This window comes from Toxorhynchites rutilus, chromosome 1 (assembly GCF_029784135.1).
Source record: "Toxorhynchites rutilus septentrionalis strain SRP chromosome 1, ASM2978413v1, whole genome shotgun sequence".
In the NCBI taxonomy this organism is placed as follows: Eukaryota; Metazoa; Arthropoda; class Insecta; order Diptera; family Culicidae; genus Toxorhynchites; species Toxorhynchites rutilus.
This window is the reverse complement of record NC_073744.1, coordinates 41,282,409-41,296,247: the sequence shown is the minus strand read 5'-3', so window position 1 is coordinate 41,296,247 and position 13,839 is coordinate 41,282,409. Positions and strand designations below refer to the sequence as shown.

The 13,839-nt window shown below is 36.1% G+C and overlaps 1 protein-coding gene across 15 annotated transcripts in view; it reads left to right on the top strand.

Moving 5' to 3' along the window:
• The window catches only part of LOC129763160 (elongation of very long chain fatty acids protein AAEL008004), a 213,991-nt gene that overhangs the window by 108,813 nt on the left and 91,339 nt on the right, over positions 1-13,839 (top strand). The gene's annotated exons all lie outside the window — the stretch shown is intronic.

The following is a 13,839-nucleotide window of genomic DNA, read 5'->3' as shown; positions in this document are numbered from 1 at the left end:
CAACATCTGGGACTACAACTTTGCTTGAGATTCAATATATTTTTATAGGTGATATCATATAGTCAATCAAATAACATTACTCGGCCGAGAAACTTTCGATTCTGACCCGATCGTCTATGATTTTTCGAACTTCCTAAACATACACAGGCAGATATTAGAAAATTAATCCACTTTTATTATTATTCACAATCATTGACATTTTTTTTTCGAAAAATCAGATCTTGAAATCTTGCTTCTGAGTGATATTGCTCAGAATTGCATCAAATTTGATTAAAATGTGTTTCTGGACATAGCTATTCAAAGTTATGACAACATGAGAAAGTTAATAAAACATCAATTTCATGACCAATAATATTAGGTCGGGGTAAACGTAATCAAATCCTTTTGCGTGAAATCCAAAACTTTTTTTTAATAATTAATATCGTCCGATTTGGGTCAAACATGCACCGTTTTGTTGTAAAATTGGTTGTCATCCTAAAGATAGCTTAATAATGCCTCTCTCATAGAAGTCTTGTTTCTTATTGGCGAAAAACTCCAGCAATAGATTTTTATAATCATCTTATCACTCTGGAAATTTTTCAATGCGATAAAAAAGGTGGTAATAGCTTGGTGTCATGTTCGGACTATATGGTGGATGCACGAAAAAACATCCCAATCAATCTCCCGGAGTTTTGTGGCCTTACGTTGTCCTGATGGAACACAACAACTCTTCTGTTGGCCTATTCTGGACGTTTCTGTTCAATCGCTAGCTTCAAACAGTCTATTTGTTGACAGTAGAGATCTGAATTTAGTGTATTGCACTGAAACATTTTTTAAGGCAGTATTCTAGTCTAGAAACTTGAAAAAAAAACTTTTTTTTCCTTCATATTTCTGTACTTTAAGCATTCAAGAATATACCCTAAAAAGGACTTATCGAAAATCCTATTATTTACCGAGTTAGAGTCATTTTAGTGATGCGGTATCTAACCTGGTACGGCCATAATAATAAACTTCAAACGCATTTTTTTCGAAACTAGTTTTTCCAAACTAGCGTACACGATATCTCAAGTTCTACTGAACCGATTCATGTCGAATTTATACGGATACAATCTGTAGGCATCTCGTTATCACATAAACCTCTAAAATATGATATTTTTTGAGTTTTACTATTTAAAAAAAATAAGCAGAAAACGTAGGAAAAAACGTTTTAAACCGCATTTTGTTTTTCAAACGGCCGCCATTTTGTCAAAAAAGATGTCAAACATCGGACAAGTCAGAGGTTCATGCGATAGCAGCATCTTTACTGATTCAGAATTTGTTCGATTTTTGGTGTTTCAGATAACCAGAAGGGCTGGAATCGTGTACGCCATGGCAACCTTTTTTAACCCTCTCACTTCATCAGCTCTTAACTATTCTAGTTATGAATATTTTTTCTCCGTTCAATTTTTGTTCTATTGTTAAAAGATAGATAAACGAATAATTATATAATGGACACTAAAAATATTCTTTGTTTTATTTTCATGGAGCTCGAAAAAACATCCGAAATGCGTGTCTCTATAATAGAATACCCCCTTAAATTGGAAAATAAGAAACAAGAAATTAAAATATAAAAATTAAATTGCTCGTATTTTCCTGTTACAGTATCGGCACCATTAACACCATTCACAATTTCATCGACCTGGCTTGCATTTTCCTCTTTATAAAAGAAAAAGTGTAAAATGTACCGAATTTTCTCTAAAATGTACCGAATTAATTTTTTTTTTAAATGTACCGAATGAGGTTCTGACCTATCTTCCACATTGTCAAATACAGCTGAGAATGTGTTTGCTGCTAAGTTATGGCCAAAAGAGAGAGTCGATGTAGGGAAACCGATGATGTCACTTACACCCCTTTCATTTTGAGCCCCTCAATCAAAATAGCTCAAAATCTCGACTTTATACCCGAATATATCCATTTCTAAAAAAAAAATTGTTTGAATCGATGGTCCGATTTTTGATCCATTACCATCAAATGAAAGGCATTTAAGTGAACTTCTCATGAAAAACACCGAATTGTATCCAAAATACCAAAAAATTCGAAGGGTTGTATCCGAGACACGATCGCTTAGGACGTAAGACTACGCAATCTTTTTTTTTAAATTTGTTGATTTATCATTTCGGATATTTTTTGCAAAAGCGTCGAAATTTCATAAATAACTCTTTAGTAATAAGTTCCCGGGACCCTGAATAGGTTTAATGGCTTGCGTGGTTTCGTAGAATCATGTCGAGAAGCAACGATTCTTTCTTGCCTTTGCGAGTAATTACACTAATTGGTCATATGTCGCAATTCGTTTCTTTATATCAATGCACGCATTACACTGAGTATTTAACGAGAGGCACCTTCCGTGCATCGCCATTCAACAAGCATAAAACACGCGTCTAACTGATGCACACAGTTGCAAAAAAAGGAACATCGCGAGAATGACAGCTCGAGGAGAAACATAAAACACAAAATGAGCAGAATGAGCAACCTTTGTTGTTTCGGGCACAGAAAGATTCTGAGAATTTTCCTCAGAGGAGATACAATACTTATACGCTAGCGACAGCTGACTTACTATGCAAGGGTGGAGTTTACTTTGCAAATATTCTCTTTTCGTTATCCTCCTTCGTTGTTTCTATTCTAGCGGCTGCATAAGTTGCCCGTTATTGACAGCTCTGTTCGGGAAAGCATACAAATGGACAGAACAAATGTATGGGGAAACAGGAATTTTTCCAATTTTCATCAATTTCAACCATATACAGACTATGGGATTGTATTGTATAGCATATCAAACATACCTTAGAAAATTTCCGATTCGATTGGTATGCAAATCGTTAAAATCCGTTCGCAGCAAAAATAGTTATTACCGTTAACTTTATTTCATAAAAACGTGACCTGTTTTCTGATTAGGCACCCTAAATGTAAGACGTAGTCCTACGTCCAAAAAAACGTGAACCCATTTAAAATTCACTAAATCACCTTTAAACTATTGTTCTCGAATGAGCAGAAGTGAAATAACATTTTGTCAACTACTGCATTGATTGTTCAGGAGTTTTTCCCATAAAAAAACAATGTTTGATCAAAACACGATATTTCTTTTTTCCATTTTCTATAGGAATATTCAGGTAGTGACACAACTGTAGTTTGTGAATAAATAAATGAAATGTCATGAAACACATCACACATAGGCTGGTGGCAGATGAACCTCTCGAAATGAATTTTGTTCATTTTTAGTAGCGCCATCTGTTGGAAAATCCCGGAACTTTTCAGCTCATGTAGCATAAAGTTTTTTTTTTATTTTTCAATTTTTGAACTGCTTGTACGAATTTAATTTTTTTATAGAAATTGAAAAGCAATTCACCAGTATTTCAGAATAAATTTTTCTAGGGGAAATTTCTAGGAAAAATTGAAATCTGCATCAAAATGTCTTTTTTCAGGCGAAAAAAGACATTTTGATACTGATTCTTGCAGTCTTTTTTCTTCGCAAAAAATGTTTTCAAAAGTTTTTGAACTGTCGAGACCAAAACTTTTTTCTGGAAAGCAAAGTCTTCGCTTTTCACATATCTTATCGAAAAATGCAGGATGATATGTATTGATATATTTTTTTTTCTAAATATTAAATCATGTTTTATAAATGAATTGGAATTGATGTGTAATGAAAATCATAATTTATTGACAAAATCCCGGAAGCTAGTCGTAATGTGCAGCTGCAGTATGCATTTTTTTCAATTATTATTTGCTTTGACATAACAAACAACAGTCTTCCAGGCAACAGACTTTTTTTTTAATTCCGTTCTTTTATATATTATAATGATGAAATAAGTATATCCCTTTTGTTTATTTGATTTAGCATTTTCAACTGTAAAATAGTCCAATTTAATTGTGTATATGTTGATCTTATCGATTGATATGGTAAACTAAAGGGTAATTTTTAGGTGTTTTGTAAAACAGGTGTTTACAGGAAAAACTGGAAATTTGTAGAAAAAAATACAATCTATTAGAAATCAATCCCTGTCATTGATTTTTTAAAGTTTATTTCGTGTAGATGTTGGCCACGACTGCAGTTCAGGTGATACATACGTGAAGTTCAATTTTGAGTTACTTTTTCGGGCATATCGGCTGTGTCTCGCCAATTACACTTGTGAAGTTGTCTGAAACGATAATGGTTTATCGGTATAAACAAGAGATTTATCAAACCCCCAAAAATTGTCCAACGGCGTCAAATCGCCTCCTTTTTTATGTGATGGCTACGAAGACCTCCCATTTTAAGCAATTTGTTTATTCCTTAGTACAGCCCTCGTTAAATCGGTCTGATTATTCACGCAAAGTATGCTTTTCCAGTCGATGTCTTGCAAGAAATGTGAATTCTCTCAGATTCGAAAACCTCGGATCACGCACGAAAAAAAAATCTGGCATCCCTGATGTCGGAGCTTGTGTTCGTGTGACGAATAGGAGAGACACGAGTCGATAGCGTTCGATAGAGAGATAAAGAGGGGATTGGCTCATCCTCCGTTTCTGTATATCATACTAAGCGCGCATTGCATTCTAATCAAAATAATTAAAACGGAAAACAGCGAAGAAGTGGAATGATGATGAATGATATAAATGAGTCAGTTCGTCGTTCGTTACGTTTTACGCAATTGTGGCGAGGGCTCTTATCGGGTGGTGAGCGGAAAAGTGGCATTAATTTGGATTTACGAAATTTTGTTTAATATCCTCTAGATTTATTTTCCGGGTGACATTGTCCAAACGGATATATATACACACACACGCTCCACACTGACTAATTATTTGCGCCTTGAGAGAGAGAAGAAGTGAAATCGAATCAACAGATTTAGTTTTTCATCATAACTTAAATCTAATTGGGATCTTTAGCCTCTGATTACTCTACCAACCCAAGGATTTCGAAATCGCCCGACTGCCAACCAATCTCGGTGGCGAGACAAAACTAATTATCAAGGTAAGGTCGAGTGGAACGAAAGAACAACGTAAACAAACAAACGAACACGTCGAAATTTGCACCGACGGGGAACCTAAACTGTTGATTAATATTCTCCAGTAGATGGCTGTTATGGCTTTATTTTCGCTTTCAACACTGGGTTACGAATACTGAAAGTGATCAGCCGATTCGAACATGTGTGCATCTTAACAAGTGGGGTTTTGCCAATAAATAATGTATGAGCCCAATATAAATAGTTTCTTTCCTCACCTTGATGTTTTCTCAGTAGTTTTCCTATAAAAATAATGTTTTGAAATCGAATCTGATGGGTTTTAATTGTGATTCGAATGCTTATCATGTGAACGAAAATCCCTTCAAGATTACTCTATTTAACTTCTATGAAAACACTTTCAGTATCTCCTATAATACAAATAACAGTAATTTCGAATTGAAGTTTTCATCCATGAGGGTGCTTGACTGCTTGGAACAATGTTTTTTCAACATCGGTTCAGATTTAGAGGAACATATTGTAGGGTGTTTCCCTCGACAGCCAAGGTTTCCAGTAACATCGACAAAAAGTAAAACACACAAACACAATGCCCGAAAGAACACTTTATATTGACAACCAATACTATTATTTTACTTTCTTCAAATTATAATAATTGGACTTTATAAAATTACCAATTAATTTTCGGTCCCCTATTTCGATCGGAGCTCAAAGAGTTTAAGCAGTTTCTCGGCGACCTTCTCAGGTTTCATAAAATAGCCTCGGTCGATTTTTCTCAGAGACCTTCTCAAGTCTACGACGCGTGGTGAACTACCATGCATATTCATCGCCCAGAGGTTGTGGAGTAATGTTTTTTTTTTAAATTACGAGTTATTGAACTCGTCTAATTTGGAAAGAACCAGTCTTGTGACGAAATAAAAATAAACACGGGTCTAATTATTTTCGATAAATAATGATCCTATGAATTATCACGAAATTCTGAGAGAACGTATAACTTTTTTTCTGTGTAATGTTATAGCAATTCAAAGATTTATCGAAAAAAATTGCTCTACATTCGCGCTCGTATTTCTATTTGAAATTATTATTTTGAAAATAGTGTTTCTCCATACTCGAAGTATAGTTATCTTTTTCTTAATATTTGATACGATATGCTATGTTAGTTTCAGTTTTCCAAAAATCATATAAAAAGCTCATCAAAACAACAAATTCAATGTCTTTGCTCAAAAGTAGTGGTTAACATCGCTACCTCTCACGCTAGAGGTCACGAGCTCGATTCTTTCTTCGGAATGGAACAAAAACCGCGGCCCGTGTGACGAACCAGCCGAAAGGCTGAAAGTCATTATAGTGCAAACGGTGGATTAGTTTGTGTTATCAAAATTAGAATATATGTTTTCCGGTAGATTCAACTCCAGATCAGGAATCAGAAATATGAATTTTGTATACAGAAATCCGCGATAAGGGAACAACAAACAAAATATGAATATGGAATCTGGGTATGAAATTACAAATCTGAGTCTGAACTGGAAAACATCACTTTTAATTTTAGAATTTGAATCTTGAATTGTGATTGAATTAGTGTGTAATCTGTAATTTGTTATTAGAACATAGAGTTTGGGTTTAAAAAGCTTGTATTTTGAATCGAAAATCTGGAATAAATATTCTGGAATCTGACTACCGACTCTTGAATTTTATTTATAAATGCTGATATTGATATTCGGACTTCGGACTCAGACTCAGAAATTTGATGTTAATTTCATCTGCATTCATTTTACATCTACATTCCGAGATTCAGATGCAGTTAAATTTAGAAAAAATTGTTTTTAAATTCACAAAACATTTTGATTCCATTTTATGATACCAAATTCGGGGTTCCGACTCTGATTCCAATCACAGATTCAGATTAAAAATCCAGATTAAGATTTTAAATCTCATTCAGATTAATCAAAGCTCGGATTCCAGCTGCTCATTCAGTCTCCATTCCAGGTTTAGATTTTCATATCAATCCCAGAATTCGATTGTTGTATTCTGATTTCGGTTCCGAATGTCGATTTTATGATTGACGAATTTCATGTCAACTCGACTGGTGATTGGCAGCAACATCTCAAATTGCAGTAAAACGTTGTGGGTGTTAACGACATTGGTCATTTAAGGAATTTATTTTACAAAAATGTATAACTCAATAACTATAATATCTAAAAAATTATTGTCAAAAGATGAAATGTAGGAAGTTGTTTAGATTTTCATAAAAAATACTAATATTTTTTATAGAAAAAAATACACTGAAAAAAATGGGTGGGTTATATCTATGATATAAGCGCAATGTTGACGTGGGACTACCTTAGCTTAGTAATCATTTGTTTGTATTGAATCCATTTTTTATTGAATGAAACATTTTCCGAATCCAATTGAATCCAATATATTTGCTTTGTGAATAAAAAGATTGTATAATGCCATGTAAGGTCAATTCATACATTGTGTAGATTATGTTCTTCGTCACAAGTAAATTTAATGACAGTCCTTCTACTTTTGAGATGATGACATCTTGGTATTGAAGTCTGTGTTAGGCAATACATTTCAGTCGGAACAAAAATGCCCCCGACTTTCCTCACGCTCCTTGGATTTCTGTGTTAGGGAAAGACATTTCAGTCGGAACAAACATGCCCCCGACCCCGTATTTGCAATGCCGATTTCCCCAAGGCTGCTTGGTTTTGAAGTCTGTGTTAGGGAATACATTTCGGTGAGAACAAATATCCCCATACTTTCATGTATTTGCAATGCCGATTTCCCCAAGGCTGCTTGGTTTTGATGGCTGTGTTGGGGAAACCGTAAATAGGGATAATCAAAACGAGACAGTTAGGTCGTTTAGATAACGGTTTACATTTTACAGTTATTCACTTGTTTATCTAATGAAAAATAACATTTTATTAATTGGATAAAATCGTAGGAATATTCCCTATCAATTGATGCAAACATCTTTCCGATCCAGTAAGAAATGTTCGAGTTATAACCATTCGTAATCTTTCATTTTTCCCTGCATGTTCTGTGTTTAGGTTTTCATTTTACCCCCCATATACTCCGGTTAGACGTAGTCCCACGTCAAAATTTAAATAATTTAAATTCATTTTTCTCAAAATCGTTTTTTTTTCAAATTCTCAACAAAATTTGTGAATAGCCCTTACAATTTCCAATAATTCACCCATACATCAGATGGTGGGCACTTTTACAGGAGAAAAGTCTTTCTAACAAAAACTTTTTCATGTTTTCTCTGAAAAAAAACACTACTGATCCTTATTTTGTTTGAAGTCAAGATAGCGATTTAGCGTATTCGACAAAATTTTAGATCTAATTAAAAAAAGAATTTTTGTCGAAGACATCAACTTTCTATCTTCTAGAGTTTCTGGAATACATGGCATTTTTGTATGGAGACTCCTGAAAAAGTATTGTTTTACTCGTAACTTTTTGTTTGTAAATTCTCGCGTTTGACATATTCTTGACATGTTTCCAAATTAGAAAAAAAAACCAAGAACAATCGCGATAGCTTATACATTGGTCATTTAAGCAACTTTGCATACTTGAAATCCTCGAAAAAAGTCTACTTTTTGAAATCGAAAAAAAATGAAAAATTAAATGAATAAATGAAAAAATTTTTTCATTATTTTTCGCAACAAATTATAACTCTACAAAATTCATGTCAAAGGATGTAATGTAAGAAATTGATTTAAAAAAAAAACAATTATCTTTTCAAAACAAATTACACTTAATTAAAAAAAAATTACTTTGAAATTCATTTTTCTTTTAAATTTTCAAAAAAAAAATTGGACTCGATTATCCGGATTTTTTGATTCGATTAGCTGGAGTATTTTATTTTTGATTTACGGAAATTTTGAATAATTTTTACAATAATTCCATATTGAATAGCTAATATGGGTATCAAATGAAAGGGCTTAACTAGTAGAATGCAGTTATTCATGAAAAATCCAAATCCATGATGACTGCAGTTGCCAAATAAACAATGACTTTTTGATGGTTCCATTCAGCTTACCCTGTTTATATGTTTGTTTGAGTGTTTGTAGGGTTGTCCCACATTAATCGAAAATCGTTCCTGTTGCCTGATTGATCTGAAATTTGGAACATACCTTTAATTCTTTTGTGATTATAAAACTGCGTATTCCATGATCTTGGAAAATTTCTCTTTGACCACCGCTAAAAAATGGCTGAATGGCTTGACTTGGAGAATACACTACACTATGAACAACATAAATTCGAAAAGGTTGCCGCCACAAAATGGTCGACTATGTATTTTTTGCAATCCCCTCAATATTGGTATCAAATGAAATGGTTTGACTAATAGAGTACAGTATATTATCAAAATATTCCGAAGAAAGTTAGGTAAGAAATAAAAATAAAAACAAATGTTTTTGAATGATTTTAATGTTGAGAAGTATACTGATGATACAGATAATTTACTAAAAACTGGAATATAAAATAAGAAAAAAAAACTTTTTAAGTTAAACGGTTTGATGTACTAAAAGCTAGAAAATAATTAGACAAGTAGCAGTTAGCAGTTATCACATCCGTTCTTTCATTAATTTAGGACAAAGGTGAGACTAGAATAAAATCGTGGGGTAAATGATGAAACAACTAACTGTGGATAATAAAATCCATCGTTTATTTCTTACCTAATTTTCTTCGGAATATTTTCATGATGTACTGTATTCTATTAGTCAAATCATTTCATTTGATACCGATATTGAGGGATTGCAAAAAATACATAGTCGACCATTTAGTGGCGGCGACCTTTTTGAATTTATGTTGTTTATTGTGTTTCGTGTTCTCCAAGTCAAGTCATTCAGCCATTTTTTAGCGACGGCCAAATTGAATTTTTCAAGATCATGGAATACACAGTTTTATAATGACAGTAGAATTAAATGTATGTTCCAAATTTCAGATCAATCAGTCAACAGGAACGATTTTTTTTCGATTTTTTTTCGATGTGGGACTGTTTTCTATTAGTCATTCCCTTTCATTTGATATACATATTAATCGGGTTCTGAGAAAATATGTAATCCGACATTTTAATAAGTGCAAATCATAATTATATTATGTTTACCGAGAGAAAATTCGTTTTTTTTTCATGACTCGATTATCCGGAGTGAAGAAAAACTCAATACTCCGGATAATCGTGTCCGACCTGTATTTGGAAATTCCAACATGTTACTCATACCCAAAGCGTTTCATTGCTGTCTGAGATGGTGCTGCTGACTCCTAAGATATGGAATCCGTCAATTCGATTCAGATTTCGGATCCTTATTCCGGACTAAGATTTTAATTTAACCAACTTCAAAATACAGGAGTTTAAATTGAAATTCTAGTTTTCGATACCAATTTCTGGGCTGACTCATGAGTCATGTTACGATTTCAGGTTCGGATTCAGATTCGAGATTCCCAATTCTATATTCCACATGCCAATTTCATATTGCAGATTGAAACCCCAGTTTAAGTTTTCAAATAAGGTTTCAGATTCGGACATTTTAGAATAAAACTCCATATTCTGAATTAAAATTTCAAGCCAGATTTCAAATTCAGATGTCAGATTCCTGATTCAGATTCCGATTCCGAATTGAGATTCCATTTCTTATTTAGATCCCTGTTACCAATACCAGATTTTGACTTTAGAATCCGATTTCGGATCCCAAATTCGATTTCACAGAGTTTCACATTCTAAATTCGAGCCCTCATATCAATCACTGATCTGAAGGGTATCCCACATCAAATTGTACCGCGGAAAAAACGCTATAGAAAACCCATTGGGTATTTTCTCTCCAAATTTGGGTTGAAGTAGTTTGGAGTGTATTGTTTACACTGTTTTTTTATCGCTGTCAGTTTTTCGAAAATTGGGAAAAAATGCGTCACCCGAAAAGCGACGTAGCGAATTGGTTTTGTGCAGGCACCTGGAAAATCTTCAACTCTCTCATCGGGAAATCGGAAAACAACGCGATCAGCGGTAGGTTATGTGATCAAACGCTACTTCGAAACTCTGATCATCGAACGGAAGGAGAAATGCGGTCAGAATGGATGTCCTATTAGTGATCAGGATCACAAGCGTATCGTGTGAGCGTTTAAGCGGAATCCCAATTCTTCGGACAGGGATGTGGCCAAAAAGTTGAATCTACCAAGCCAAGGACCGGGAGGGACTGCATACGTACAAAGTGCAGGATGCTCCAAATTGCGACGGTCAGCATAATACGGTGGGGAAGTCACACGTCCGGAAACTGTACACGCAGATGCTGATGAAGCCTCATTGTCTCATCATGGATGATGACACTTATGTTAAGGCAGACTTCCGACAGCTTCCGGGGCTACTGTTCTTCACCGCCCAGCACTAATTTGATGTTCCGGAGGAAGTAAGGAAGCAGAAACTTTCAAAGTTTGCCTAGAAATACCTGATTTGACAAGTGATCTGCTCATGTGGCAAACGGAGTGTGCCGTTCGTGACTACCGGGACTGTAAACGGGCAGATCTACCTCAAGGAGGGTCTACAGAAGCGTCTACTTCCTCTGTTGAAGCAACACGAGGGTCCTACGATCTTCTGGCCGGATCTAGCTGCGTGCCACTATTCAAAGGATGTCCTGGAGTGGTACGAAGCCAACGGGGTCACTTCCGTACCCAAGAACAAGAACCTCCTCCCCCCGACGGAACTAAGGCCCATCGAAAAATACTGGGCTATTATTAAGAAACATAAGTGGGTTTCTGTACAGAAGGAGATGCAGCCAGATGTTGTACAGAACCTTATGAGTAGGGTTAAGTGTATGGTGCGAACATACGGTTATGAAATAAATATGCCAAAAGCATATAAATGGGATATATTTTATTATCGGATAGTTTGAAAAGGATCGGTCTAGGAAATTTCGGTCGTATAGGCGTTTTTTCCGTGATGCAATTTGATGTGGGACACACTTTAGAAATTTCAGTTTCTCATTCCAGATTCGTGGTAAGAAATTATTCTGCAATGCAGAATGACTGTCAAAATAGTTAGATTCCATGGTTTGGTGAAGAAAAACCATATGATTTCCGCTAGTATCCCTGCTTTCTCACTTTAAAGGGTGTGTCACATCAAATTGCATCACGGAAAAAACGCGGTAGAAATTTAATTTTTAGGAATTATATCTTCAGCTTTCGCTTATAATCAGATAAGAGTGTATAGATCACGTTGGCCATGCTTCACTGTCAATTTTTCGTAAATTTGGAAAAATGTCGTCGAACGAAAAAGAGCGTCGTGAATTAATCCTGCGCATTCATTTTGAGAATCCGGAGCTGTCACATCTGGACATCGGTAAGATGCTGGGAATCGTCCAATCCACGGTCAGCAGAGTACTAAAACGATACTTCGAGAACCTAACCATCGAACGGAAGGTGAAGAACGGCAAAATTCGATGCTCCGTTAGTGAAAAAGATCACAAGCGCGTAGTTAAGCAGTTTAGACGTGATCCGAGAAGTTCGGTCCGGGATGTCGCCAATAAGCTGATTTTGTCAAGTTCATTCGTCCAGCGGACCAAGCAGCGGGAGGGCCTGCGTACTTACAAGGTTCAGAAGGCTCCTAACCGCGACGAAAGGCAAAACATGGTGGGGAAGACGCGAGCCCGGAAGCTGTACACCAAAATGCTGACGAAGCCGCATTGCCTGTTAATGGACGACGAAACCTACGTCAAAGCGGACTTTCGTCAGCTGCCGGGCCTGTTGTTCTTCTCCGCAGAGGACAAATTCAGCGTTCCGGAGGAGATTCGCAAGCAGAAACTATCCAAGTTTGCCAAAAAGTACATGGTGTGGCAAGCGATCTGCTCTTGCGGAAAGCGGAGCGTCCCCTTCGTGATGACCGGCACGGTAAACGAGCAGGTTTACCTTAAGGGGTGCTCACAAAAGCGCATACTACCACTATTGAAGCAGCATGAGGGCCCGACCATCTTCTGGCCGGATCTAGCTTCGTGCCACTATTCAAAGGACGTGTTGGAGTGGTACGAAGCCAACGGGGTCACCTTCGTGCCAAAGGAAATGAACCCGCCCAACGCGCCGGAGCTTCGCCCAATATAGAAATATTGGGCGATTAGGAGGCGATCTGGCGTAGTGGTAACATCCATGCCTCTCACGCTGAAGGTCACGAGTTCAACTCTCACTCCCAACATTCTTCCAAAAATGGAAGTAAAAGTGACGAACCAGCCAAATGAGTTGAAAATCACTATAATAAAGAAAAAAAAAAAAAATTGGGCGATTATGAAGCAGGCCCTCCGGAAGAACCCAAAAGTTGTCAAATCGGAGGCGGACTTCAAGAGAAAATGGATTTCTGTTTAAAAAAAACTACAACCTGACGTTGTACAGAACCTTATGGACGGGGTAAAGAGGAAGGTGCGAGCATACGGGCTTGGGCTCGAAGTATGAATAAAAAGAAAATGCCAAAAGTTGTTTAATAGTGTTTATTTTACTGTCTAAAATTTTCAAAAGGATCGGTCTACCGGGCGAATTTCTACAGCGTTTTTTCCGTGATGCAATTTGATGTGACACACCCTTTATATTCGCAGCCACACTTGCACACTATAAATCCGCGCCATAAACAATCAACGTCAGGAGTGGATATTTCACGCTGCAAACCAGCTGTTGCCAGCGAGATAAACCCCACACAAATACGCTTCCGAATCGGTTGGCACGTTCGGGCCGTTTTTATTGACGTAGGACTACGTCTAACCGGAAGATATAGGGGGTGAAATGGAAATCTAGGCACTGAACAAGTAGGAAAAAATGCAAGATTTGGAACGCTTATAACTCGAGCATTTCTCAATAGATCGCAAAGGTTTTTGCATCAATTGATAGGAGATATATCTACGCATCTATCATAACGAATAAC